The sequence below is a fragment of the Protopterus annectens genome, chromosome 1.part2 (assembly GCF_019279795.1).
Source record: "Protopterus annectens isolate FY-2018-M chromosome 1.part2, PAN1.0, whole genome shotgun sequence".
NCBI classification, from domain to species: Eukaryota; Metazoa; Chordata; order Ceratodontiformes; family Protopteridae; genus Protopterus; species Protopterus annectens.
The window spans coordinates 449,752,168-449,779,771 of NC_056727.1; the positions used below are offsets into that span (position 1 = coordinate 449,752,168).

General features: G+C 39.0%; 1 protein-coding gene across 1 annotated transcript in view; it reads left to right on the forward strand.

Moving 5' to 3' along the window:
* The window catches only part of SEC23B (SEC23 homolog B, COPII coat complex component), an 836,569-nt gene that overhangs the window by 39,738 nt on the left and 769,227 nt on the right, over positions 1–27,604 (forward strand). The window lies entirely within an intron of this gene.

The following is a 27,604-nucleotide window of genomic DNA, read 5'->3' on the forward strand; positions in this document are numbered from 1 at the left end:
GACTTTGTGGAGGAGTGTGGAGGTATACAAGGGATGGCATTTCATTAGTTTGCATTGCTGCATCATCGTCTCTGATTGTGCAAGTAACATGTTGTGGATGAGTGTGTTCTTGTGCAAGCCAAAGTAAAAGACTTTTTACAGACTTGCATTTTGTTTTATAAGTGCATAAAATCTGCTGGTAGTTGAACTTTTCTGTAAAATGTACAATTTAATACATTCTTGGGAAATGCAAGAAAATGTGCTTAGAGACTGTAAGAGTTTTTTTGAGGAAAAGTACAAAATGTGTATTAAATATAGTCACAAGAAACGTGGAGTAAACGTTCCTCCAGATACACAAAAATTATTAAATGAGTAGACACAATCAGGAGGTAATGAACACAGCAGGAGCTATACTGTTCTTCATAAAAGAAAAAATCCACGTATAGAATCCAATAGCTAGCATAAATCAAGTCACGATCCACTGTAGTAACAAACAAGAAAGTTTATTTCATGACGAGTAAGCGCTTTCACCCAAATGGCTTCTTCAGACTCATACAGCATATGACCTTATTTAATTTATTTAAATAGCATTCTAGGCGGGAAATTAATCAATTAAAACACTAATTATCATATAAAGCACTTACTAAAAGCACTACAGTTTAAAATTATATTAATATATGGTATAAAAATGGATATACATAATTATATATGAAAATAAACATCTACATATATGTATAAAAAACTATGTCTATCTTGCTACATGCCTAGCCTGCACATCTTTCTATGTAGGAAAAACAAATAGATGTCTAAAAGATCGTATACGTGAACATCTTTATAGCATTAGGATGATGCATAAAAGCAATGCTTTGGCTAGGCATGTCCTTGAATCTGGTCCGAGCCATGTTTTTAGTTTTAGGATAGTAGAGAAAATGGACGTTAATGTTAGAGGTGGAGATATAAGGACATATACTGAAAGTAGGGAGAATATATGGATTATGAAATTTCGATCCGATGTACCTCCAGGGCTTAATGCTAAGTTATCAGTTAAACCATTTCTGAAAATGAGAAGGTTGAAAGCCCATTAAAAGATGTTAATAGACATGTCCTTTCATCTCTCTATGCATCAGAATTTGTATAGTTCTTATATAATTCTGTATTTATTTATTGTGCTTTTATAGATCTATTATATATGTTGATATGCATTTATATTTATATATATTTTAATATTAGTTTTTTATACATATATGTAGATGTTTATTTTCATATATAATTATGTATATCCATTTTTATACCATATATTAATATAATTTTAAACTGTAGTGCTTTTAGTAAGTGCTTTATATGATAATTAGTGTTTTAATTGATTAATTTCCCGCCTAGAATGCTATTTAAATAAATTAAATAAGGTCATATGCTGTATGAGTCTGAAGAAGCCATTTGGGTGAAAGCGCTTACTCGTCATGAAATAAACTTTCTTGTTTGTTACTACAGTGGATCGTGACTTGATTTATGCTAGCTATTGGATTCTATACGTGGATTTTTTCTTTTATGAAGAACAGTATAGCTCCTGCTGTGTTCGTTACCTCCTGATTGTGTCTACTCACAAAATGTATATTGATAAAAATATGAGTGTATTGTACTTACCTAGGAGCAGTGAAGTTCTGTTAATGACAACAGGTGGTGAACAGACAAGGATATAATAAAAATATACCGGATAACAGTATGTTTTAATTTCTTCTGACCACATTTTGCAAAATTCACTGCTCAGACCCAAGGGGTAGCGAAAGTAATGAATGTAGGTGAGACAGCCCATTTGCAGTGCCATGCTTAACTGCTGACCTGTGTTCCGTGGAGAAATTTTAGATTTGTAGGCTCAGAAACCATTGGGTAACCCTAGGCCTCTTCTCCCCATTCTGTTGCCTTCACTTGAGAGGCATGGTCCACCACCATTTTGAATTGCCTGTCCAGTTGATGATGATGGAGTGTTGGCACTGCCCACTGAATGTCTGAAATAGCTAAACACTTGTCTTCTGCAGTAGTATACCTTGTTTCTTGTGGGCTAAGCTTCCTGCATAAAGTATAGGTATGCTGTTACTGTATTTTCTATCCTTAGAGTGCATTTTCCACCCTTAAGAATGATCCCTATAATACCACATTAAGAAAGCATGAATTAGTGGTTTCTCCCTCTCTCTGTCATTTTTGTGTTGGCTTCCTCAATGAGCATCATGTTGGAGCTAATTGAAATCTCATGATACTTTAGGATTTTGTCTCCTTTGCTGTTGCATTATTTCATGTGCCACATTTGCACTTTTCTTGCCAAGGAGATGACATGTAGCTTTTTTCCCCTTTTGATCTGATGTCTATTTTCATCTGATTCAACCTTTGTGTTGTCCAATCCACCTGGATCCAACCTTGATACCTTCTGTTTTTTTTTTTTTTTTTTTTTTTTTTTTCTTCAAGCTTGCAGATCCAGGGCTCTGACTTTTCCCCTACCTATAATTTACTCCACTCCACCTTAGTTCTTCAGGTTGCATTTGCCTCCTGAAGCAAAAACAAAACATACTCCCTGGAGGCACATTTGAGTCAGTCCAAATCTAAAATGTTGAACATCGTTTTGTGTTTGCGTGCTTCCTGAAGCATCTAGACATGTATACAAGGGATATCTAAAAGATATGAATTCCATATTTTTTTCAGACATTTTTCTCCTCTCCTACTGTAGTTCTAGCTAGATATATAGTGTATTAGTTGGTATACAATTAGTATAAAAAAAAATAGCACGCAAACAAATATAGTAGACTCCTTAGAGCAATTAGTCTTTTAGTATTCTTTCAGTATGTTTTGTGTGGCTTTTATTAATGTTAATATTTTGAACCTCTAGTATAGGGCTTATTTCCTTATCTCCCATCTTACTGATAGTATAGCTGAAAAAATTAAAGGTTTAAAAAGTGATCTGTCTGTGGGTAGAATTCCACCAAAGGGCCTTCACACCTTGTGGATGTGTGCGTGCATGCGTGTTTGTGTATTGTTTGGGTGCTGCCTATTTAGGTGTTACCTGTGAGGCCTTTGCCTCCTTTGGCACCAGAGCAATTTGAACTAGGAAAGAAACATTAATTTTGAAAGGTCTCCTTCTTCATCAGACACAGTCTTCCCAAACTATGGATCCTCCTTTGTATGATTCTCTAAGCAAGAAAATTGACAAGTCAAAATTGAAAGTAAAGGAAAGACCAAAAGAAAGAGTAGAGAAAATGACATCCAAGAAGGCAAAGAAAAGGTCCCCATACCAAACGGATTCCTTGGGTTCTAAGAAACCTCAGAAGTTGGATTCAACAGTTCCTTGGGTTCATTCTTCCTCTCCACTGATATGTCTTATCCCAGAACCAGTGAGCCTGAGACTTCACTTATTGATACTTCAAGAGAAGAGAGTTACTCCCAGTCATCTTCTATGGCATCATCATGAAGGTCTGCCTGGACATCTAGAAACCATACAAAGAAGGATGCCAATTAAATTGATGAGGAAATTTTTGAGAATGCATGTTCAACTTGGGGGTTTCTCCTGGGGATGCCCACTTTGAACACTCTGGGTATGGATCCAACAATCCCTCCTCTGTTATCTCTGGTACTGGTCTTCCCTTCAGGTCTGACTTCATGCATCCAAGCTCCCCTGATGCATTTTTACTGGAGCTGGTAGTTTGAATGACTTCATAGGCAGCATCCTTGACTCTCTCAACTCTAATGTTTTCCGATCAGGATGAGTCCTTGAACACTGGAGTCAGGGAGGTGAGTTGACTCATTTGGATGTGCCTCTGCAGAAGGCTTCAAACCATTCTTTGTCAATGCCCCTTGAACAAGATGGCAAAACTCTCTCTGCTATGAGAATCAGTTTCTCCACCCATCCCCCCACAGAATATTTTCTAGGAATCAGAGGGGTGGCAAGAAAATGTTCAGGAAATGACAGGGTTATTACCCTTAAACTCCTGCAGACAGACCTCCCAGAGGCAAAGGATGATGTAATTCCAATGGACATTATCCCAAAGGCAGAGGCAGACCTTTTACCAAGCACTCCTGAAAGATTGCCTGACTGCTGCACTCTGGAAGCAGTCGGGGATTCTTATCCCTACACCCACAAGCCTGGCAAAACATCACCACAAATTCATGGATGTTAAGGATAATAACCAAAGGCTACTCTATCCCCTTTTCTTACCCACCAAAGAAAGAGAAAGATTCCTGACTTGCCACTCAGTCAGTAGGAATCCGCAGCAGCAGACGTCTCCAACCTGCTTGAAAAAAGTCATCCAACAGGTCCTCTTTAGACCTGTTAGAATCCAGAGTCTGTTTCAGGTCCTTTTTAAAGGTAGGGGACATCAGACTGATTTTGGATCCAAGTTGTCTCGGGCAAAATGATGTCTGGTTATGCTGCAGTCCATATTACCTCTTCTGAGGAACAATGGTTGGATGTGCTCTGTTGATCTTCAGGATGCCAACTATGACATAAGAATAGAGCCACAGTCCAGTAAATTTCTCCATGTCTGGCTGGGAACCAGTCATTATCAGTTCAGAGCACTGCCATTTGATCTCACTACAACCCCCAGGGTGTTTACAAAAATTCTGGCAGCAGTAGCAGCTCATCTTTGCTTACTATAGGGATCCATGTTTTCCAGTACCTAGATGATTGGCTCCCTACTGCTACTTCCAGGGAACTACTGGTTCAGCATTGAGACCTTTTCCTCCAGTTGATAGAGAATCTGGGTGTAGCAGTCCATCAGTCCAAGAGACGGTTAACTCCCACCCAACAGTTTATCAGGTGGCACCTAACCATAGCTCTTCAAATAGCCAAATTACCACATTCCAGTGTACTTTCCCTGTGCCTAATTGCCATTCAGGTCTTTCAACCTCCGTTTCCCCAGGCAAGACAAATACTTCAACTACTAAGTCTAAGTTGGGAGGGTGGCCTAATGGTTAAGGTGTTTGCCTTACAAACACAAGGTGCAGGGTTTGAATCTCACAAGGGATAATTGGCTAGGCTTAAAATGGCTCGCAAGGACAGTTAGCCTAGTACTAACCTATGAACCTATGAACTATGATGGCTTCAACATTCACACTGGTTCCGTTAACCAGGTTTCACATGAGAATACTTCAGTGGAATCTCTCATTTCAGTTGTCTCAAAGCATTCACCCTCTCCATTCTGTAATTTGTCTCACACATGTGTGCATGCATCACATCAGATGGTGGATAACCCTCCCAAAGGTAATGGAAGGATGGACATTCTGTCAGGCACAGCCACTGGCTACAGTAACCATGGATGCCTCTCTCCTGGGGTGGGGGTGTGCATTTAGAAGGGAGGACAGTCCAAGGTTCTTGGTGACATCTCTAAAGGCCAGTCTTTGCATCAGTGTCTTGAAAAAGAGGGCAGCACTCCTAATGTTGCAGGCTTTTCAGAACTTCCTTCCCAAGGGTGTGATTTCTCTCCAGACAGACAATATAATAGTAGCCTGGTATATCAACAGACTGGGGGGAAACCCACTCATATCCTCATTGCTGGGAAGCTATGAGAGTGTGGCAGTTAATGATGTCTTTGCATCAGTTTCTGATAGCAGTCCACATCCTGGGAATGTGCAGTGTACTAGTGGACAAACTAGCAGGTTGATACTTAAGCCTCGTGAGTGGTCCCTCAACCAAACAGCAGCAACTCAGATTTTCAGACTCTGGGGCCAACTCTCTTCACATCCAACCTGAACAGCAAGCACAGCAGTTACTTTTCTCTGATCCCTCCACAAGGACAATCACTGAGGGATGCTGTAGTCCAAAATTGTTCCCCAGTATCCTCCACAACTTTCTCCTAATAACCAAATTTATTCAGAAAGTCAGGAGGTACAAGGCCAGAGTAATCCTCATTGCTCCCTTTTGGCTCCGGAAAGTTTGGTTTCCTTTCCTGTGGCTTCATTTACTAACATCCTCTCTGGATGTTGGATCAGTATTCAGTTCTGCTGAGTCACCTGTTTGGATTGCCTCTTCCAGACCAAAAATTCCATGAGATTGATTGCTTGGTTCCTCTTGTTTTAACAAAGTTATAGACTCCAGGCTTTCCGTGTTGGTGCTCCACATTATCTCAGCGTCTGAAAAACAGTCCAAGAAAAAGGTATAACACATTAAATGGAAAAGGTTTTCCATTTGGGCCTTACCAAAGGTTTAGATCCTTTTGCAGACCCTCTTCCTTCTATATTGGAATTTTGTTAAGGACTATTGGAAAACCGTTCCCATTTTTATACTTTCAAAGTTCTCATGACCGCCATTTCTAATTTTCACATAGAACAAAATGACACATCCATAGTGTCTCTGAAAATTTCCAAGGCCCCACTCAAAGGAATTTTCTTGCTAAGACCTCCAGTTATTGGGATATTACAGTCTTACCCCAAAGCTTGATTCACCCCCTCCCCATTTGAACTAGTAGCTTCTGTGGACCTCACATTCCTTTCTTGGAAGACAGTTTACCTTGTTGCAGTCATTTCAGCTTGAATTCCTGAACTACAAGCACACTCTCTTGCAACCTCCCCCCTTACTTGTCTTCTCATAAAGACAGAATAGCATTAAGAACTAAGTCATCCTTTCTCCTTAAGGTGATTCATATGAAGCAAATTTAGATCAGTCTATTGATTTGATCTAACAAAGGGGGAGTATATGTTACACATGCTAGATGTATTTCTTCATAGAGAAAAATATTTCAGATAGTCTGTTCAGCTGTTTGTAGCCTTTTCTAGAGCAAAATTAGGTAAGAACATTTCTAAAGTTCCCCTTTCAAGATGATTGTCATTCTGTTTCATTTGTTCATACTGATTACAAATAAAACCCAGAGCTCAGTCCACAAGGGTGGCAGCTACCTCTACAGTCTTTGAGTAGACTTCCATTTGGTGATATTTGTGCAGCAGCAACTTGGTTCACAATTCATACTTTTGTGTTGCATAAAAAAAATTGGGTGCACAATCTAGATCACATTCCTAGTTGGTTCCACGATCCTTCGGAATGTCCTTCCTTGATATCGCCCATGTAATTGTCAGCTTGTGAATCTGTCCGAAAGGTTGAATGAGACGAAAATAGACATTAAATATGAAAGTTATGTACTTACCCTAATCATAGAGCCATGTTGTCTTATTTTTGTTCATTCTCTTCCCCCTTACAGTATTTTCACTGACCGCTTTTGGTGACTAGCTGGACCTCACCTGAGAGCCTTGTCTGCTAGCAACCCTATATATATTATATATATAAAAAGTGTATACACCCCTGTTAAAATGCCAGGTTTTTGTGATATAAAAAAATGAGACCACAATAAATCATTTCATAAACTTTTCCCACCTTTAATGTGACCTATAACCTGTACAATTCAATTAAAAACAAACAAATCCATTAGGGGAAAAAATATAAAAACAATGTACAATAAGCTGGTTGCATAAGTGTGCGCACCCTTAAACTAATACTTTGTTGAAGTATCTTTTGATTTAATTATAGCATTCAGTCTTCTTGGCTACACACCTGCCATCAATTAAAGAGACTCTAACTCTAAATAAAGTTCAGCTGTCCTAGTAGGATTTTCCTGACATGTACTCAGTTGCCTGCTACAGCAAAAGTCATGGTTCGCAGAGAGCTTACAAAGCATCAAAGGGATCTCATTGTTGAAGGGTATCCATCAGGAGAAGGGTATAAAACAATTTCCACAGCATTGGTTGTACCATGGAACACAGTGAAGACAGTCATCAAAAAGTGGAGAAAATATGGGAGAACAGTGACGTTGCAAAGAACTGGACATCCCTCCAAAATTGATGAAAAGACATGACAAAAACTGGTCAGGGAGGCTGCCAAGAGACATACAGCAACATTGAAGGAGCTGTAGAAATTTCTGGCAAGTACTGGTTGTGTACCACATGTGACAGTCTCTCATATTCTCCATGTGTCTGGACTATGGGGTAGGGTTGCAAGATGGAAGCCTTTTCTTACACAGAAAAACATCCAGGCCAGGCTAAAATTTGCAAAACAATAAATCAAGCCTCCCAAAAGCATCTGGGAAAATGTGTTATGGTCTGATGAGACCAAGGTTGAACTTTTTGGCCACAATTCCAAAAGATACATTTGGGGCAAAAACAACACTTCACATCACCAAAAGAACACCATCCCCACGGTGAAGCATGGTGGTGGCAGTATCATGCTTTGGGGTTGCTTTTGGAACTAGGGCTTTAGTCAAGGTGGAGGGAATTATGAACAGTTCCAAATACCAGTCACTTTTAGCCCAAAACCTTCAGGTGTGTGTTAGAAAGATGAAGATGAAGAGGAATTTCACCTTTCAACATGAGTGACCCCAAGCATACATCCAAATCTACAAAAGAATGGCTTCACTAGAATAAAATTAATGTTTTGGAATGGCCCAGCCAGAGCCCAGACCTAAATCCAATAAATCTGTGGGGTGACCTGAAGAGGGCTGTGGACAAGAGATGCCCTTGCAATCTGACAGATTTGGAGTGCTTTTGCAAGAGTGGGCAAATATTGCCAAGTAAAGATGTGCCATGCTGATAGACTCCTACCCAAGAATATTGAATCTTCTTTCGGCTTTTCCAGGTTATGGGTCGCCACACCAGATCACCTGTGCACTCATGACTGCCAGTGGAGTTTTTACAGTGTCGAGTTGCCAGCCCAGCGCCCAAACCTTCCACAGAAGGCACACACACATGCACTCACACCTAGGGCCAATTTAGAGTGTCCAATCCACCTACAGCATGTCTTTGGGATGTGGGAGGAAACTGGAGTACACGGAGGAAACCCACGCGACCACAGGGAGGACATACAGGCTCTGCACAGAAGGCACCCTAGCCAAGGATCAAACCAGGGAACCTCTTGCTGTGAGGCGACAATGCTAACTGCTGCACCACTGTGGCTGCCCTCCCCACCGTGGCCGATTGAAAGCTGTAATTAAATCAAAAGGTGCCTTAGCAAGGTATTAGTTTAAGGGTGTGCACACTTATGCAACCAGCTTATTGTATGTTATTTATTTTTTAATATTTTTCCCCTAACAGATTTGTTTGTTTTTCAATTGAATTGTACATGTTATAGGTCACATTAAAGGTGGGAAACGTTTTGAAATGATTTATTGTGGTCTTATTTTTTTTTCCTCAAATATTTTTTTTTATTTTCAATTAAAATATTTACATAATATTTTTAAATATTTTAAACAACTATATACAATATTTACAATAGTCTGACTTTCAATTATATACACTGTATGTTATTAAATATAGAATTAACAGATCAGTTATCAAAGATACAATATTGATTACTGCAGAGTGTCCAACAAAGATATAACTTTCTTCCAAGGATTATTTACCAATGGCCTGGGATAGATTTGTAGTTCTTTGATTTTTATTTCCATCAATGCAGTTGTCTTCAGTAAAGTGTAGAATTCTTCCAAGGTTGGGGGTGTATTTGAATTCCACCTTCTGGTTACGCATTTCCTATTTATTTATATATAGTAAATGTGATCTGAGCTACTAAGGTGGAGTTGAGGGAATTATGGGCAGGGAAGAAGTCGGAGCCTTGGATCCGTAAGCTTAAAAAATATATACTGTGGTTTGATCCAGTTGTATCCAACAACCCAAAGGTTGAACCAGATGAAAATAAGGCAACAAGGATCTATCGTTATGGTAAGTACATAACTTTCATTTCTTTCACACCCACTGGAGTTATAAAGTTGTGCATTGTCATATACAGATATAGTATTTCCTTCTTTTGGGACCTGATAACCACTGAAGGACACTTTACTAATTAGCTAAACTTTGTATTCCATGAAGTATACTACTCTGGTTTACTCTGGGAAGAAAAGTGGATGAAACATGGGACCTGAGACTCACAAAATTCAACTTTCTATAATGCTGTGCTATTTCAGCTATTTATTTGCACTTCTGTAAAAACTTTCATTGATTGTGTAACACATATGTAGAAAGAGAGCAAGAGAGCATGTATCACTGCAAACCAGTCACTGATGTGTACTGAGAATTCTCATACTTAAGAGTATTTTCACTGTTTTTCTTGTAGGAGAATATCATTGTGGTCTAGGAGATGGGAGTATGAGAGTATGGTGAAATAATTGTACCAGCTGTGTAACAGTGATGCATTGTGGGCAGAAATTAGCTTTCTAAGAAAACAGGGTCATATCAGGATATTTACCCCCCTGAGAGCATTCAGGGTTAGAAAAAAATGGTTATAAGTAGCTGTTGTGCTGCTGTCAGATTTGGATTGTGTGGCACTTAATGATCTTCTTCTTTCGGCTGCTCCCATTAGGGATCGCCACAGTGGATCATCTATTTCAATTTCTTCCTGTCCTCTGCATCTTGCTGTGTCACACCAACCACCTGCGTGTCCTTTCTCACCACATCCATAATCCTTATCTTAGGCCTCCCTCTTTTCCTGTTACCTGGCAGCTTCATCCTTAGCATATTTTTCCCAATATACTCTGCATCCCTCCATGGCACATGTCCAAACCAACATAATCTTGCCTCTCTGGCTTTGTCTACAAACCTTCCAACCTGGGCTGATCCTCTAATATACTTATTCCTAATCCTGTCCACCCTCATCACACCTAGTGCAAATCTTAACGTCTTTAACTCTGCCACGTCCAGCTCTGACTCATGCCTTTTTGTCAGTGCCACGGTCTCCAACCCATATAACATAGCTGGTCTCACTACGCTCTTGTAGACCATCCCTTTCACTCTTACTGGTACTTGTCTGTCACAAATCACTCCTGACACTCTTCTCCACCCACTCCATCCTGCCTGTACTCTCTTCTTCACCTCTCTTTCGCACTCACCATTACTCTGAACTGTTGATCCTAAGTATTTCAACTCCTCCACCTTCACCACCTCTACTCCCTGCATCCTCACCATTCCTCTATCCTCCCTCTCATTCACACACATATATTCTGTCTTAGTCTTGCTGACCTTTATTCCTCTTCACTCTAGAGCATATCTCCACCTCTCCAGGGCCTCATCCACCTGTTCCCTACTCTCACTACAGATCACAATGTCATCTGCAAACATCATAGTCCACAGGGGCTCCTGTCTGATCTCGTTTGTCAACCTGTCCATCACCATTGCAAATAAGAAAGGGCTCAGAACTGATCCTTGATGTAATCCCACCTCCAATTTAAACGCATCCGTCACTCCCACTGCAGACCTCACCACTGTCACACTACCCTCGTACATATCCTGTACCACTCTTACATACTTCTCTGACACTCCCGACTTCCTCATACAATACCACAACTCCTCTCTAGGCACCCTGTCATATGCTTTCTTGAAGTCCACAAAGACACAATGCAACTCCTTCTGACCTTCTCTGTAATTTTCCATCAACACTCTCATTGTGTGGCACTTAATGATAAGATTAGAAATTGTTTTTTTTTTGTTTTTTTTTTAATTTCTTCAAATGGAATGTTTCTCACCCTGCACTTATTGGGACAGCACAGTCCATATATCAACACCTGTAGTCAGTCTGCATGACAAAGTCCTGACTGAAGTCAGGTGCAGTTTAATACAGGGTGCATGGACAAAACATTTTTCAGAGACATAATGCCATCCGTTTCATTTGAAAGCTAATTTTTAAGGAGTCCTTGCCTTTGTCATATCTGGCAGCTGGTGTTCTATAGTGGCAAATGTGTTATCAGTATTCCATAATAAGAAGATATCTCAAGTGAGAAATCTCATTAAATGTATGGAAAAAATGTAGTGGTACCATCTGGTTTTGGTACCAACATGACGAGACTAGTCCACTTTCTCTGAGACTCACCCTCTAACTCCAGAATTGTTTGTATTCCTGTGCTGATAGCTTCTTTTTGGGCTTCAGTGATGCATAAGGCATCATCCTGATCCTTTCTGCTAGTTTTGCAACTGTCTCATGACTAACTTTTATGTTTTCCTTCTTGAGATGACAACAATTCTCCCCTCTCTCTCTCTCTCTCTCTTTTTTTTATGGTTTGAGTTTTAACTGCCAGTCAAAATTGAACACTGCAATTTGGGGAAAACAACATGATACTCTCATAGTTACCAACATTAATTGTCTTTGCATGGTTGCATTGACATGATTAATCTGCATAGGTTTCCTTTTGCCTGACTGCTAGACTTTGTGGTTTACTTCCTCCATTTTCTCAGTTATTTCATGTGGTACCTGCTAAGTGGCAAGGAACTTGTTTTTCTGCTGTGGAAATGAGGACTAATATTGTCTCTGGGTTACCATTCCCGTTGTAGCTATTCTTCTGACCTCCCTGATCTAGTTCCATGTGCTCTCTCATTACAACTGTAACTGCTGCTTGTCTTCACTACACCTATTACACTTAAAGTGGCATCTTCTATTTGTTTCTTTCTAAGCCTAATAAACCCATAGAGTGTCTTTAATAGAATGGCAAATATCAGATAGGATAATGCAGTGTCCTCATTTTTCCCATCCTTATCAACTGTCTACCTTAATGTGTTCTTCAAGGTTTTATTAAACCACTCCACCAAACCATCCATGTAGCATGATCTGCTAGAATTTTATTTAGGAATTACCTTTTCTGCTGAACCTAAGCATCACCTGTCTTGTCAGAGGTGCTATACAGTGGCACCATTTTAAGATAACAGGTAACATAATTTGATACTACTACTAAGACGTAATTTTAACTTCCAGAAATCTTGATTAATGGCCATACCATATTCATGGCAGTTATTTCGGAGGGAGCATTGTTTATTGTTAATGGCACCAAGGTGCAGTGGGACACACCAAGAAGGTCATGAACAAATAAATGCTTGATGTGTTAATCATGTACTTCCTCAGCTTCAAGAAATTTAGCTTGGTTTCCTTTGATAAATCTGGCATTACTACCACATACCATATAGATAGCTTGACACCTAAATCTGACCATCCTCAGGGACTTGGGTACCATTGTTGATAATTAGATCTCCTTTGACATTTCACATTTCTGCTGCGGGTATAAAAATCTGAAAATCCTACCTTGTATAATTTATCCTTTGTAGTATCTTCTCCAGGTACAAATAAGTTAATAGTCTCACTTATTCCACCCTTATTTAGTCCATCATTGAATATAATGCTCCTTTTGGGTTGTAACTCGCTAAGTACCTAAACCAACTTGAGACTACAACATTTCCTCACTAAAAAGATCTCTGCATCCTCAGCTACTCTGACAGACTAAAGGCCACATTCCTTTACTTGGCATCGTAACAGGCTGCTGAGGGGTGACCTTGGCTTATTCTTCCATGTTGTGAATGACCCAGCACACACTGAACTCCTTCACCTAAGCAGAATCACTGGAAAAAATCAATAACCGCTCTGGAGATCTAAACCTACACTACTGCATCAACTATACCAGATAGCATGGCAGGTACCCAACCCATTGTATTCTCATTTCTGGAATATACTGCAATTACATGTCTAGCAGAGTACTTCACTAGCAGCCTTTGAAACCAGTGTGGATGTCTGTGGATGATCACAAATTTTCATCTTGGATTTTGGGGGGGGGGGGGGGGGGGGCTGATTCTTCTGCCAGTACTTTGTGATGTGGCTGAACGTTTTTGATGGTCTTCTTGACTGTAAGGTTAGAAGCTGCGAACTATGGAAGACTACACAAACAGTTTTATAATACAGTCTTACAGAGTTTTTCCCATCTTGTAAAGATATTGCAGTGCTTGCCCTGTCTTTGTTTTTTTCAATATCCAAGTGTTTTGGGGAACTAACAGTTGTTTAAGTACCTCTTACTTTTTGTTAAGAATAAGGGTGATGTGGAGAGCTGTAGTAACTACAGAGGGATTAAAATGATCAGTCACAGCATGAAGTTATGGGAAAGAGTAGTGGAAGCTAGGTTAAGAAGGGAGGTGATGACTAGTGATCAGCAGTATGGTTTAATGCCAGGAAAGAGCACTACAGATGCGATGTTTGTTCTGAGAGTGTTGATGGAGAAGTACAGAGAAGGTCAGAAGGAGTTGCATTATGTCTTTGTGGATTTAGAGAAAGCATATGACAGGGTTCCTAGAGAGGAGTTGTGGTATTGTATGAGGAAGTCGGGAGTGGCAGAGAAGTATGTAAGAGTGGTACAGGATATGTACGAGGGTAGTGTGACAGTGGTGAGGTCTGCGGTGGGAGTGATGGATGCGTTTAAGGTGGAGCCCTTTCTTATTTGCAATGGTGATGGACAGGTTGACAGACGAGATCAGACAGGAGTCACTGTGGATTATGATGTTTGAAGATGACATTGTGATCTGTAGTGAGAGTCTGGAACAGGTGGAGGAGACCCTGGAGAGGTGGAGATATGCTCTAGAGAGAAGAGGAAGGAAGGTCAGCAGGACTAAGACAGAATATATGTATGTGAATGAGAGGGAGGAGAGAGGAATGGTGAGGATGCAGGGAGTAGAGGTGGCGAAGGTGGATGAGTTTAAGTACTTGGGATCAACAGTTCAGAGTAATAGTGAGTGTGGAAGAGAGGTGAAGAAGAGAGCACAGGCAGGATGGAGTGGGTGACGAAGAGTGTCAGGAGTGATTTGTCACAGGCGAGTACCAGTAAGAGTGAAAGGGATGGTCTCCAAGAAGGTAGTGAGACCAGCTATGTTATATGGGTTGGAGACAGTGACATTGACAAAAAGGCAGGAGTCGGGGCTTGACGTGGCAGAGTTGAAGATGTTAAGATTTGCACTGGGTGTGGCAAGGATGGACAGGATTAGGAATAAGTATATTAGAGGGTCAGCCCAGGTTGGAAGGTTTGGAGACAAAGTCAGAGAGGCACGATTACATTGGTTTGGACATGTACTGAGGAGGAATGCCGAGTATATTGGGAAAACTTTGCTAAGGATGAAGCTGCCAGGTAACAGGAAAAGAGGGAGGCCTAAGATAAGATTTATGGATGTGGTGAGAGAGGACATGCAGGTGGTTGGTGTGACAGAGCAAGATGCAGAGGACAGGAAGAAATGGAAACAGTTGATCTGCTGTGGCGACCCCTAACGGGAGCAGCCGAAAGAAGAAGACTTTTTGTTGTCGGTGTAAAAAATTAGGTCATTGTTTGCTTCAAAATGGCTAAAGTTGAATGATTGATCTAGGTGCACAGCGGTCCCATTTATGGCTAGTGCTTTACTTCTAACTACTCTTGAGGTGAGATCCTCACTGTGTCCAGGTCCAGATACATTTTGTCTGAACTGCTCCATGCTAGTGTGGGTAGGTTATTATCTATCACTGTGGCTGTCTTCAAAATCTGTTTCAGGAAGTGGTGTGTTTTCCTCACCATTCTTCCCAAATTCTGTGAATTTTTTTGGATCCTACCATTTGTGTATGCCTACAAAGCAAGGAAGTTGAGAATTTCTCTCTCCAAATAATGTCATGATTACATTTGGGTGTTTCACTACAGCACTATGATGGAGTATCTAGAGAAATATGAAACAGTACTTCTGATGTGGTGTATTCCTTCTGTCCCCCCCCCCATCATTCAGCAAATACTTATGTCTACCATACTGCCAAAGTCAAAACAGTGTTTATACTTGTTTCTCATCCACCCATATGTTATAGTTTTGGGTTTGCTGCTAATTACAACTAATAGTAGCTGATTTAGCTTCATCTGTCAGCCCTGAATATGTTCTCCCTAAAGGTGTTTCTATCACAGTGTATTTGCTTATCATTTAGTGGACAGTTTTTTAATGTTGTGTTCAAATTCAAAATGCTTAAGACATTATAGTTAGTTTAATTTTTGTGTTGCCTGATGTGTCTATGACCATGAAGAGGTATATGCCTTTCTTCTTCCCCCTTGCCTTCTGAACATTATCATTTCTAGCATTACCTTGGAAGTTCTGGAGGCGTGAATAACCTTCTGTAGTCTATGCTAGTTCATCTGCTACAGCATAGGATTCAGCAAGGTCATTCAACTGTTCTGCTGTGGTTAGGTTACTTTGGCTTACTCGATGATTAATGGGGGAGAGCAAACTTCTCAAAAATTGATCCATTATGGTGAGTTCCATAATCTGTGTAGCTAAGTTCTTCTCTGTAGAAATAGCAAAAAAAGCACTGAGGTAAGGCTCCAGTCTTTAAAAATTATTTTCCAAAGACACAGAACACAAGCGCTTTCACCAAATAGGCGTCTTCAGGCATATTGAATGAAGATGCTAGTTTCTCTATTTATACTAACTGCCATATAAAACTCCAAATCTCTCTTAAAGGCATAATGCAATGTAATACTTAAAACATAAAACCAAAACTTAAAATATACATACATATATAAACATGTTTAAAAACACTTCAAACCAAGAAGTATCTGGACATATCAGCATTCTAAGTCATCTTTTCATCTGCGCAAAGGTTTATTCTTTAAAACTGGTTTTAAAGGAATATTTTCATTTAGACCATGTTCGGTAGTTGCCCTGAGTCTAATTATCCATCTAGCTTCCAAATTTTCAGTATATACCTTAACATCCCCTCCTCGTATGCTTTCAAATATCCTACCTATAGCTCTAAAAGAAAAAATATGTTACGTATTAGTATCACTAACATGTCTGGCAAGGGCATTAAAGGTACCGCCTTTCCTTATGTGATATAAGTGTTCCCTGATTCTATCTTTTAAAGTCCTATCAGTTTTCCCTACATAAAATTTTGTGCAAATATTACATGTAGCAAGGTAAACTATATGCTGGGAATCACATCTAGCATAAACGCTGAAATTGTAGATCTCATAAGTATCGGAATGCTGGAAAGATGTACATGTATTTATAAAGTTACAAAAATTGCATTTACCACAAGGTCTGCTACCTCTAATAGTACTTAATGTAACATTTTCCTCTGGGTAACATAATTGTCTACGCAAGGATTTCTGATTCTTAAAAGTGAACTCTGGTCTAGTTCCTATATGTTTACAGATCTGTGCATCGGATGTTAAAATGTTCCAGTTCTTATTAATAATACTGGTATAATTTCCTATGTCCCTAGAATAACTAAAACATAGTCTCAAGGGTTGTAAGTTGATTGCATTCTCATTCTTCTTATTAACAGCCATATGGTTAGAAAAATAAGGTTTAGCTTTACTTTGTCTCATTTTCATCACATTCTGAAGCCCTTGATTAATAAGGTTAGGTTCATAGCCTCTTTCTTTTAACTCATCTTGTACTTTACTAAGCTGCATATCAAAGTCAATAACATTAGCATTTAGTCTAGATGCGCTAAAAAACTGATTTTGTGCTACATTCTTAAATATAAACTGAGGGTGCATGCTGCCTCTTTTGAGTAAATTGTTAACACGGCATTCCTTCCTGTATAACCTAACATTAAACTGACCATTTAGGTCCTGTGATACAGTAACGTCCAAGAAATTAACTTCACTGAATGAATGATTCACTGTAAACCTTAAGAAGCTCATAGTAGTGTTCACATATTCAGTAAAGATTCCCAGCTCATCAACTGTACCTTCCCAAACTAAAATCCACAAATCTACGAAAAAATCTTATCTTGTTTTTAAACATTTCATTCTCTAAAATCACTCGCTCCCAACTCAACATCACAGCATTAGCGTAGCTGTTGGCGCAAGATGTGGCGTTGGGAATAATATTTATCTTGAAAGATAAAAAATATTATTTTCCAAAACCAACCTCAATAACTGTCGTACAGATTCTATAAAATTACTGTCATATTTTCCACTATCTAATAACAGTTTAATGACACTATCAATGCCATAATCATTGGGTATGACAGTGAACAAAGAGGTTACATCAAGTGTAACCAACAAAAAGTTTGTATTTACAGCTTGTGCTCTATCATGAATAAATGTGTACAGGTCTTTAACAAACTGTTCGGTATCCTTAAGTATATGACAGGTTTCATTAATCAAAGGTCTCAATGTTTTCTCTAAAAAAATAGAGATTGATTCAGTGCACCAATTTCTGCCAGCTACTATAGGTCTCATGGGAGGGTCTATCAAACACTTATGTATTTTGGGTAGACCTTGAATAATAGGTATAGTATTGCTGGAAATCAAGAAATAATTATATATACTAACGTCTATCAAATTCGATGTAAGCATATTTTTCAGTTGTTTGTGTACATTACTTATCATTCTATTAACGTACGCTTTATTTACAGCTTTGTAAAATATATCATCATTCAACAACAAAATCATTCTTTTAACATAATTATCCTTATGTAGGACAACAATAGGACCTTCTTTATCAGCAGGGCGTATCATGATCCTAGAATTAGCCTGCAAACTCCATAATGCTAAGCATTCATTTTCAAATTATGCCACTTTTTACTATCTTTCTTTGTATTTAAGTCATATAACATTTTATATGCATCATCTATGCACAATTTTTCAAAAGCAGACAATAATGAATTCAGTTGTGGTGTATAAATGCTAGGTTTCCTAAAGACAGTAACTTTGCTATCATTATTATTTTCATACAATAACTTCAGCATTAAATTTCTAGTAAACAATTTGATATCAAGCACAATGTCAGCTATATGAGAGTCTATAGTCGGAATAAACGACAGTCCTTTATTCAAAACATTATATTCAGCTTTAGAAAGTTTATATTTAGATAAATTAATGACTAGTTTTTCATGTTGAGGAAAGCCTTCTTGATGTTGTAAGGACTCACCGGATTGTCCGTTTGTTTCTGCTTGTTCATCGTAATTCTTCTCCCCCTTGGTTCTGTTTGATCCGTTTGTCCTCTGCCTCGACTCACGGACCTGCTCCTTGTCGGTAGTGGAAATTGCAGACCCACAAAACGAAAAGTAGGTGCTGCCGGTTGCAACTTGTCATTACCTTTTTGTATACTGCCATTAATCTCACAATGTACTTGAGCTTGAGTCACCAAAACTTTCTTTCTGGGCACTGCTGTTTCATTCAGTAAACGGTCACAACCTAACTCTGTGGTAACAGGACTCCTCCCATCCGGCTGCTTCTGTTCACTCTCAACTTCAGAATTTGTCATAATGGTGGAGTCTCTTTTGTGATTGGTCTCAACATGTAACTGGGAAGTTTGATTTATCAGTTCAGTTCCACGGCCAGAACCAATTCTGTTGGAGCCCACCAAAGGGACTACTCTCAACCACTTAAACACTTGGCCTGCAGAGAAGTCCGATCTGTCTCTGCAATTTTTTAAGTTTAACTTGTGTGAGCCTGCTACCATAGGCGGACACATTATCTAGTATATCATTGAAAAATTTTGTGAGCACACTTGGTTCATACTTGGCACAAATGTCTAGATATTTTGATTTAACCATAGACAGCAACTTATTTTCTTCCTTCTCTGCCGATTCAATTAGTAGCTTTAAGTATCCAAAACTAGTCTGGATGTTGAGTTTCTGCCAGGCAGAGAGCAGAGTAGGGTCGCAATCTGTCTGTGCAGGCATTTTTAAAATTCTAAGGCCCCTAGGAACGATACCTTCAGATATACAAGTCTGTAGGTGGTATTTCTGAAACTGAGTCCTTTTTAACTTCAGTAAGTCTTTCTCAATAATAAACAATTCACTCTTCAGTGCAACATAGTCAACATTTATAGTGTCTTCATTCTCTAGAAGAGCATTATCACATAACAGAGGGTTATGCTTTTCGCTCACCTTAGAAATAAATTGACTCACATTATTATTAGTCCATAAGTCATTTCAGGAGGGAGTATAATCCAACTCAATGTCTTCCAAATTAGCAGTGATGCCTGTTGCCATAATCCTGGTTCCGTTGGAACAACAAAGAAACGAATAAATAAGGAGTTCAAGAATTCCAATTAGTACCAGGTACCTCAGATAAAAAGTAAGACTCGTAGAAATAGCAAAAATAGCACTGAGGTAAGGCTCCAGTCTTTAAAAATTATTTTCCAAAGACACAAAACACAAGCGCTTTCACCAAATAGGCTTCTTCAGGTGTACTGAATGAAGATGCTAGCTTTTCTATTTATACTAATTGCCATATAAAACTCCAAATCTCTCTTAAAGGCATAATGCAATGTAATACTTAAAACATAAAACAAAAAACAATTGAAGCACTGTTGAAAGGAGATGCCCAACACCGGTCAGCCACAGAATAAATTCAAACTTTATTGTATGTGAAAACTATCCAAAATACATGCAACGTTAAACGCTTATTGAAACAACGCGTTTTTCGTTTAAAACTCAGACTTCATCAGACATCAGTAAAACCAATCTATTAATTAATTAACAATATTTATAGATGCAGGTTATTTCAAATGTTCCAATCGGGATCCGAGATCATGAATAATTAAACATGAATACTAAAAACAAACAATTTATGCTGAATGAAACCTCTAATTGACTTGTATCATTTGCTGGATGATAAACAAAAATGTGTTACATATCGGAAGTCATAGTATACATAATTGGAACTTCCCATCAAATTTATTACATTCATAGTTCAACACTCAAATATATATATATATATATATATATATATATATATATATATATAAGAATGCTGCTATATCTGTAATTAACACTCCCCTCTAGTGGTCTTTGACCAAAATGACAAGTCCCATCAAAACATTCACTCATATCTAAAATATGTTTCTATATGTATGTATTTATAGTAAGTGTAGGTAAAACATAAAACCAAAACTTAAAATATATATAAAATACATATATAAACATGTTTAAAAACACTTCAAACCAAGAATAAAAACAAGTATCTGAACATATCAGCATTCTAAGTCATCATTTCATCTGTGCAAAGGTTTATTCTTTAAAACTGGTTTTAAAGGATTATTTTCATTTAGACCATGTCCGGTAGTTGCCCTGAGTCTAATTATCCATCTAGCTTCCAAATTTTCAGTATATACCTTAACACCCCCTCCTTCTATGCTTTCAAATATCCTACCTATAGCTCTAAAAGAAAAAATATGTTGCATATTAGTATCACTAACATGTCTGGCAAGGGCATTAAAGGTACTGCCTTTCCTTATGTGATATAAGTGTTCCCTGATTCTATCTTTTAAAGTCCTATCAGTTCACTGTTATACCCAATGATGGCATTGATTTGTGTCTTTCGGCTTTTCCCGGTTAGGGGTCGCCACAGTGGAACTCCGGTCCGATAATGATTGGTAGTGGATTTTTACGTACCGGGTTACCAGCCCTGACGCACAACCTTCAACGAAGGCACGCCCCATTCACGTATTCCTCCACACAGAAGACTCTCTAGCTGAGAATCGAACGGGACAACGTCTTGCTATGAGGCGACAACGCTACCGCAGCACCACCACCGCAGTACTCATTAAACTGTTATTAAATAGTGGAAAATATGACAGTAATTTTATAGAATCTGTACGATAGTTATTGAGGTTGGTTTTGGAAAATAATATTTTTATCTTTCAAGATAAATATTATTGGAAATGCCAAGGCGTTGCCATGGGGACATCTTGTGCCAACAGCTACGCTAATGTTGTGATGAGTTGGGAGCGAGTGATTTTAGAGAATGAAATGTTTAAAAACAAGATAAGATTTTTTCGTAAATTTGTGGATGACCTTTTTTAGTTTGGGAAGGTACAGTTGATGAGCTGGGAATCTTTATTGAATATGTGAACACTACTACAAGCTTCTTAAGGTTTACAGCGAATCATTCATTCAGTGAAGTTAATTTCTTGGACGTTACTATATCACAGGACCTAAATGATCAGTTTAATGATAGGTTATACAGGAAGGAATGCCGTGTTAACAATTTACTCAAAAGAGGCAGCATGCACCCTCAGTTTATATTTAAGAATGTAGCACAAAATCAGTTTTTTAGAGCATCTAGACTAAATGCTAATGTTATTGACTTTGATATGCAGCTTAGTAAAGTACAAGATGAGTTAAAAGAAAGAGGCTATGAACCTAACCTTATTAATCAAGGGCTTCAGAATGTGATGAAAATGAGACAAAGTAAAGCTAAACCTTATTTTTCTAACCATATGGCTGTTAATAAGAAGAATGAGAATGCAATCAACTTACAACCCTTGAGACTATGTTTTAGTTATTCTAGGGACATAGGAAATTATACCAGTATTATTAATAAGAACTGGAACATTTTAACATCCGATGCACAGATCTGTAAACATATAGGAAATAGACCAGAGTTCACTTTTAAGAATCAGAAATCCTTGCGTAGACAATTATGTTACCCAGAGGAAAATGTTACATTAAGTACTATTAGAGGTAGCAGACCTTGTGGTAAATGCAATTTTTGTAACTTTATAAATACATGTACATCTTTCCAGCATCCCGATACTTATGAGATCTACAATTTCAGCGTTTATGCTAGATGTGATTCCCAGCATATAGTTTACCTTGCTACATGTAATATTTGCACAAAATTTTATGTAGGGAAAACTGATAGGACTTTAAAAGATAGAATCGGGGAACACTTATATCACATAAGGAAAGGCAGTACTTTTAATGCCCTTGCCAGACATGTTAGTGATACTAATACGCAACATATTTTTTCTTTTAGAGCTATAGGTAGGAAATTTGAAAGCATACGAGGAGGGGATGTTAAGGTATGTACTGAAAATTTGGAAGCTAGATGGATAATTAGACTCGGGGCAACTACCGGACATGGTCTAAATGAAAATATTCCTTTAAAACCAGTTTTAAAGAATAAACCTTTGCGCAGATGAAATGATGACTTAGAATGCTGATATGTTCAGATACTTGTTTTTATTCTTGGTTTGAAGTGTTTTTAAACATGTTTATATATGTATGTATATTTTAAGTTTTGGTTTTATGTTTTAAGTATTACATTGCATTATGCCTTTAAGAGAGATTTGGAGTTTTATATGGCAGTTAGTATAAATAGAGAAGCTAGCATCTTCATTCAATATGCCTGAAGACGCCTATTTGGTGAAAGTGCTTGTGTTCTGTGTCTTTGGAAAATAATTTTTAAAGCCTGGAGCCTTACCTCAATGCCTTTTTTGCTATTTCTACGAGTCTTACTTTTTATCTGAGGTACCTGGTACTAATTGGAATTCTTGTACTCCTAAGTTCTTCTCTGGTTTTAGACGTATTGAAATTGGATGGATCAAATCAAATGCCTGGAAGCATAAAGTCCCGTCTGTAGTTTAGGCCTGGGTATAGTATCTTTGTGCACACACTGTAGAAATAACCTATGAATGTGCAAGTTTCTTTTTTCAGTTTCTTATAGTGATTAGTTTGTACTTGTTTTAAATCAAAAATAGAGTTTCTGATCCTCTCCATTCAAGAATGATGCTGTCAGTCTACCTCATTTAGCATTCAGCAAAACTTCCCACTCTAGTACATTTGAAGTTCAGCAAGTAAGTTTTAATGTGATTAGTGATGGTTATCTATTCGTGGAAGTATCTTGGCTCATATCATCTGAGTCCGAGGGTGGGGATCCTATTTGTTTTTTCACAATCCTTTAGCCAAGGTATGCATATGAATCTCTTGTTGTAGGCTTTGGATGTTTTTCATTGTTCTTTGTCAGTTATGTTTAAGGTCTTCACATTCTTCTGATACACCTTAAGAATGTTTTTTTTCCTTTCTTAAGAATGTTGAAGAATTTCTTATGATGGAAGTGCAAGTCTTGTAAGTTTTATTTAAAACACATTTAGTGAATTATCACTTGTGACATAGGCAAATTTACATTTATACAAAAGTAATCAAACGGTATTAACAAACATTATACTTCACATATGTTGCTTATAACCTAAGCAACATTGCATACATTATTAAATTCCTGTTCCTTTTTTTTAAACAACAAACATCTTTATTGAACCATCATTTATGACATAAGCAGTCATACATTTATATAAATGAAAACAAACCACACCGACACAATCCTAGTTGCAAGCATAGCTTATTTAAAAATCTTGCAAGGTTTCAGTAGATTCTTAAAAAGTTAAGTTTGTTTCTTGTTGTACAACAGTGCTGTGGAATAGTACTTCTGTAGCTTTCTGAATACTTTTCTTTAACTTATCACAGCTCTCTGAGTTGCTAGGCATATTTATTGCCTGCATTCTTTACCACTTGTGCTAGAGCTCAGTTTCACTACGTGCAACTTATTTTAAAGAGTACAAAACTGTGCTCCAGACATTTTTCAAAAAAAAGTTTTTTTTTTCATTCCAGGGCTTAAACAACTTTAGCAAAAAAGAAACTGATTTACTTCAGCATCAAAATAGAAAGCAGCAAAATTGTTTCTTACTTTAATTAGTCTTTGTAGGAGTCTGGATTATTTCCTGTAGCAGAATACAGAAGTGTTCTTTACCTGGTACAGCTGAAATATGTAGTTTTTTCTTAAGACCAGTTAAATGAAAACAAAAACAGACTATTTCTTTTCAGAGTTTCACAGGGTTCTGGCCTGTAGTTCAAGCAAACTTTAATATGTCATGCTCTATGTGACTTAGACTCTTAAAAAAAACGGTTGCACCTTACTCCACTATATAACAGTTTTTAAAAAATAAAAATTCCAGATGGTTTCAGTAAAGAACGATGTCCTTCATGGATGCATCTGCAGTCATAACAACTGGGTTGTCCTGTCGTCATTCAGCCCTTCGGTCGGCCGGATTCCAAAGTCCGGGTCCGGCATCGGCTGATGTCGCACTTCACCCGACGTCATCTCTGCTGGTCTTCGGGTATAAAGGCATCAGCCGACACCATTTTCTTCAGTCTTTCTTGCGCGTGGCCCAAGCAGAAGCTGTTCGCAGTGCGGTCGGTCAGATCCAGAGATTACTACTACCGAATACTCCTTCGAAGACTTCTAAAAGCTAAGTACCCCGTTGGGGACTCTTTCTTGCCTCAGCCGATGTCAGAAAAAGTCAATAACTGTTTAACTTGTGGGAAACAAATACCTCATAAAGATTTCCACTCTTACTGTTTGCCTTGTTTAGGCCCAGACCACGACGTAGCAGCCTGTTCGGCCTGTGCTTCTTTCAACCGACGAACGCTTAGGCGTCGGTCGGAGTTTGCTGAACAGTTTTTCGGTTCTGAATTTGCGTACATTATGCCGTCGGATCCTCCGACTACCCAAATTATTAAAAAACGCAAAGAAAAAGACCGACACTCGCGGTCCGCGGTTTCGGCCGAAACCATGGTTAAGCAAACCGCGAGTGTCTCGGTTTCGGCCGAAACCGAGAAAACTGATCAGAGTACAGCCGAATCAATGACTACTACTGAGGTTCCGGTTACCTTACTTGAATCGGCCTCAGAAATTTTACCTACTACAGTGGTTACTAGTGACTTATCAGACACCATCCCTTTGGATGTCTCTACCCCAGCACGTGGTGCTGCTAGGCCCCCTGCAGCCATGTCTATTAAGGCCTTCGCCAGGGCTAAAGCAGCCAAATCTACTAAGTCAGTACCTGTTAAACCCCCCTCAACCAGGCCCACTTCTAGTTCACAAATGCTTACTCTGGCAGAAGATTTAATATCCTTAATTAGGGGATCTCAATCTCACCCAGACAGGGCCTCTCAGCCCCAGAAAGAGACCTAGAGCAGAGCCCCTCGAGCCTGTGTCCTCTGATGATTCTGCGGAAGACTCGGATATTACAGACCAGCCAGAGGCTCCTTTCTCCAATTTTGAGGACTCAGATGCTGAAGAATCCATTCCAGCTGCTTCCCCACCAGAAGAATTCTCCTTTGGGGAAACCTTACATGCCATGAGAGAACATTTCCAATGGCAGGAACAGGATTTTTCAGACTCCAGAAAAAGACTTAGGACTTTTCTGCACCTACCACAACACAGGCCCTTAGCTATACCTCCTGTCCTCTCTGTTGTGGACGATGCATTTAATGATGTTTGCACTGCACCAGATTCTTTACCTCCAGCACCTGCCAAACCAGATAGATTTTACAGGGTGCCAGACACTCATCATCACCTATACAAGGCTCCTCTTGCAGACCCCGAAACTATATCCCAGGGCCCTAAGGCAGTAGCCTCAACCACAGCAAAAAACCCTATTCCTTCTGAAAGGGAAGCCAGGTCTTTAGACAGATGGGGCAAAAAGGTTTACACCTCTGCTACTCTCTCAGCTAGAGCTTTAAACTGTCAGTTTCACATGATACAATACCAAGAGTTTATGCTTGATCAGTTAACTAAAAAGCTATCCTCTGATGACTCTATAGATAAGAAAAATCTATTAGAAATGGTAAATAACATACAACAGGTTAGTAACAATTCCTTAAAATGTGGCTATGATGCACTGGAGGCTTCATTTAGATCAGCCATGACTGGCACAGTGATAAGAAGACATGCATGGCTGAAGGAACAAGTTTTACCGGATCATGTTAAAGCTAAGTTATTAGATGCTCCTATGGATAAGACCAGTTTGTTTGGTACACCTGCCCAGCAGGTAATGAAGAAAATGGAAGAAAAGGCAAAATCTGTACAAGCGGTTAAAGATTTCTTGCAGGTTCAGCCCCAAGGTTTAGCAGGAACTGGCCTGCCAAAAATTGGTCCTTTCCTGACTCCACAAGATCCCAAAGGGGCAGGAATAGACGTTCCAGAGGCAGAAATCAAACCAGAGGGGTGCCTACAGAGGACGACAGTGGCAAGGTAATAACAGAGCCACAGGCACAGCCACTACCACTACAACAGGGCAATCACAGTGACTTGATTCTAACTCCGCCTACCAGGGAACAAATAGCAGCACCCTTAGGCGGAAAATTAACCTTATTTTCAAAGAACTGGCACTATATCACAAAAGACAAGTGGATTTTGCAAACCATAGACCAAGGTTACTGGTTCCACTTCCACACTATACCAGTCAAAAGAGGAATGCCAAACCTACCTCCAAATCAAAAAACAGAAGCTCTACAGCAGATAATGCAATTAACAAAGATGAGAGCTGTGGAAAGAGTGCCAATAACAGAACAAGGCAAAGGATTCTACTCCAGACTATTCCTAGTTCCAAGAAAGGAAAAAAGCTGGAGACCTATTCTCGATCTGTCCACCTTAAACACATACATCATTGTCCCAAAATTCAAGATGCTGACCCTACAGCAACTTCTTCCCATGCTGGGCAAGGAGTGTTGGCTGGTAACTCTAGATCTCAAGGAGGCATACCTGCACGTCCCCATTCGACCAATTTGCAGAAGATACCTCAGATTTCTTGCAGGATCAGAGCACTATCAATTCTCAGCATTGCCCTTTGGCTTATCTACTGCCCAGAGTATTCACAAAATGCCTGGCATCAGTAATCGCCCACTGCAGACTACAGGAATCCAAATTTATCCATACCTGGACGACTGCCTGCTACAAGGGGACAACAAAAGCAAGCTGACAACAGATTTACAAAGGGTCATTTACTTGCTACAAGCACTGGGATACACAGTCAATTTGCAAAAATCAAGGCTGATTCCATCCCAAACAAGGACATTCTTAGGCGCGGAATTGGACACAGTAAAACAAATGGCATTCCTAACTGCAGAAAAACAAAAAGATCTCCCTCTTTACTTCTTGGCACTAACAAACCACAGCAAGCTAACAGCAAGAAAAGTTCTGCAGGCCTTGGGCTTCATGGCATCATGCATAATCTTGGTTCCACATGCCAGACTGCATATGAGAAAACTACAGTGGTACCTAAAGAATTTATGGTCCCAACACAGGCACATCCTAGAAACAGAAATTCCACTAATTCC